Here is a 3,415-nt window from a genome sequence, read left to right as displayed (position 1 = left end):
TTCCTAAAAGGAGTTGTTTTTATTTGTCTCGAATTTGTGTGTGCACTTTGCGTACCTGTTCTTCAATATTTTGTCCAAGAAAAATATCAATGGCTTTTGACAATTTTCTATTGACAGCAGTAGTGTCCACTCTAACGTCGGCCGTCAAAATGGTGATAACATCAAATTTTTTGTAGATAACCGCAATATGCAAAGGAGTGTTTCCGTCTTCATCAACTTCATTAATAAGTCCCGAAAGCTTAGGCGTCTTTCATATGTACTCAACCACATCTCTTTGTCCACCTAAAACTGCAGAATGAAGAGCCGTTTGGCCTTTTGAATTAAGCAAATCGCAAGTATCAGGTTGATATCGAATTAACTCTTTCATCACTTCGGTGTGGCCTGCATAAGCTGCAACATGGAGAGCTGACATTTTTGATAAGTCCAGGATATAAGAAGCAGAGCTATCAGATTCCATCTTCAATGTTCCCTGTGAATGCTGCGTAGTGCAAGGGAGTCCATCCAATAGCATCAACTTCTTTGATTAGGTCACTGTTTTTGGACACCAGAATCTCGACAACGCCTACCATGTTGATATAGGAAAAACTAAAGAGGGGAGAGGTAGTGAAAATTTCCACCAAAATAAAATCCTCGTAATATAAAATCAACACATTTCATCAGGTGATGCCATGTTCACGTACCTTTGTCTTTGAGTTGTTCTTGAGTCACTGCAGCATGCAAAGCTGTCAATCCGTTTGTCCCCTGAAAAGAAGGAGAAGTGCCAGACTCGTACGCCTTCAGAATACAATGAACAATGCTTGGAGTGCCGTTTCTAACAGCTAGGGACAAGGGCGACTCATTCGCGTTATTAGTGAAACAACACAATTGAGGATCAGCTTCCATTAACCGAATCACAACTTCATCGTGATTGTATCTAACAGCAAGATGCAACGTTGTGTCATTATCCGAGTTTTTCACTCGGAGTAACTTGTTTTGAGATTCACTATCAGCTGGTCCGCTCTCCTCGTCACCTTTTTCCATGTGATGATGCATTTTCCTTGCATGTTCAATGAGGAACTCAACTACTTCAACACATCCTACTTTGGCAGCAACGTGCAATGGAGTGTCACCCTTCTTGTTGGTGGCCCAAAACAGCTGACCAAATTGATTTGGATTGACATTTTCGAAGAAATCTATTTGCTTGAATTCAGCGGAAATATGAAGAATATTGTTGTCTTTAGGCGTTTTCTGATGGAGAAGATCAATTGATACACCACCATCTCTAATTATTTGTCTCAAGAAACCAACATCACCTGATGTTGCCGCCTCATACAGAGAAGGATCCATGGCTAGCTAGCTTTGATCTCTCTCTCTCTCTCTCTCTCTCTCTCTCTCTCAAAGTAGTGGGCAAAGCACGTATTAATTATTGCAATACAAGCTGTGTATTGCTTACGGCGGCTCTCTCTTTAATTTATTCTCTCTTATCAGCCATGATCAGAATCTCACACAGGACCTGAATCGTCGTCTTCTCAACAAAAAGCATTTATACAAAGAATGATTATTACTCGAGTACCCGTAAAAGTCTTCCATTTCAGATTCTATGCTCTGCGTATATATGCTTATTAATATCGAACTGAGAGTGCCTTGGTATACTAGAAAAGCACAAGGCTTTTTCCTTGTTATTTACTCTTTCTGTCACGATCAAACAATTCCTTGGTATACTAGAAAAGCAAAGTCTCCACCACACAAAATCAATGACAGAACTAATTCTCGTAAAGAATTTTCCAGTTGTCGATGGCAAGGAAAGTACATGTATACTGTGGGAACTGAATTTTAACAAAACCCTAGGTCAAATATTTCCTTTAATTTGGGAATTATTTGATTTGGGAATTCTTGCCTTGAATTAGGGATTTGATCCTTATCAAATCCCTAATTGATTTAAATCTCCTAAAATCAGAAAAAATAATTCCTTTATCAACAAGGATTATTTTCCTCCAAACCCTAGCCCTACGAGGCTCTATAAATAAGAGGCTATGCAAGGCATGAGGTAAGTCATTCTAAGCTCTCAAACTACTGCAGAAATTCCCCTCCTTGCTGCCATCTCCTTCTCTCTCTTACACAAGGTTCCGGCCACCACACACGGCTCCAGCTACTCGGTTCTCTCCCTGCGAGAGCTTCGTACCATTTTTAGCTATTGTTTCTCTACAAATCAATCAAACTAACTTAGGCATAAGAGGGTCTTTGGTCAACACCCCCCAGGTGTGGTCCTTTTACTCCGATTGGTTTTGCAGGGAGAAAGAGTTCAAGGAAGGAGAAAAGGGAATCTATTGATCAAATATTCTAAGGGACGAAAATCACTCCCACATACCATCCATCTAAGATTAACGAATAAAAGAAGTGAAACAAATCATTACTAGGACTATCACTCCGATAATCCAGTCCGTAACGACCTGGTCCTAAATAAATTGGTAATTATTGATTTATTCAGATAAAAGACCATTTCGCCCTTAGAATATTTACAAATTTATAAATAAACTCAATCCTAGACATGTATTTATAAAAAAACCCAAACACTATTTAAACATAGAAACACACCCAAAGTCAACAATTGTATATTTTTTGGGTGTGTTTATAAATGGGTTTTGAGTGTGTGTAATGATGGATTTTGGGTGTGTTTATAAAGTATTTGGAGTGTTGGGTTTTTTTATAATTTCAGCTCCCATTTTGGGTGTTTTAGTGAAACTCCCTAGAATATTTTATTAGGTTTAAAGTTGACTTTTTGACAGGGAAGGAATTTCGGAATTTTAACTATACCGTTGCGTAGAGCATGGTGAGATGAGTCAATAGACATGTAGTTGGCTCGAATCGGAGTTGTAACGAAGAAGATGCGATCAAAATACCCTTAGTGGCATAACCATAATTTTGGCAAAAGGGTTTGTTAAAAATCTAATTCTCTCTCTCTCTCTCTCTCTCTCTCTCTCTCTCTCTTCGAAACTCCAGCCACCGCCACAGCCATGACGGGATCGGTGCCAAAAGGATGGCTCAGCCACGGCGTCATGACCCGCCCTTCCCGATATCGCCATCGCTCCACCACCAGAAAATGTGGTTTTTAGGCCAGTTTTTGCTTGAAACTTCGTTGGCTTTGATATCTCTCCTCCGACCGCCATTTTGTCGATCAAGGTATGGAAATTTATCCTTCCTTCATAATCTAGCTGATGGTTGAGTAGGATTGCATCAATTTTGAGCCTATATTATGTGATTTTCGAATTGGATTTCAGCCACTTTTGGGATCGCGATTCCGGCCACTTCGGGTTACTTTTTGGTGTAGGTCCAAGAACAAAAGTGGTTCCAAATAGGGTGTTACAGCTAAAGAAGGAGTTGTGAGTCGCGCTTTGGACACCCACGTGCTTGCGCGTTAGAAAAGGGGCATTGTGTC

The 3,415-nt window shown here is 40.0% G+C and overlaps 1 pseudogene; it reads right to left on the bottom strand.

The window, feature by feature from the left end:
- On the bottom strand, positions 1 to 1,337 carry LOC148918732 (protein ACCELERATED CELL DEATH 6-like; annotated as a pseudogene).
- Between the last annotated feature and the right edge of the window lie 2,078 nt (positions 1,338 to 3,415).

The sequence above is a fragment of the Prunus mume genome, linkage group LG3 (assembly GCF_029339155.1).
Source record: "Prunus mume cultivar Tortuosa linkage group LG3, ASM2933915v1, whole genome shotgun sequence".
Classification (NCBI taxonomy): domain Eukaryota; kingdom Viridiplantae; phylum Streptophyta; class Magnoliopsida; order Rosales; family Rosaceae; genus Prunus; species Prunus mume.
Note: the sequence above shows the minus strand (reverse complement) of the source record. Positions and strands in the feature narration are given on the sequence as shown.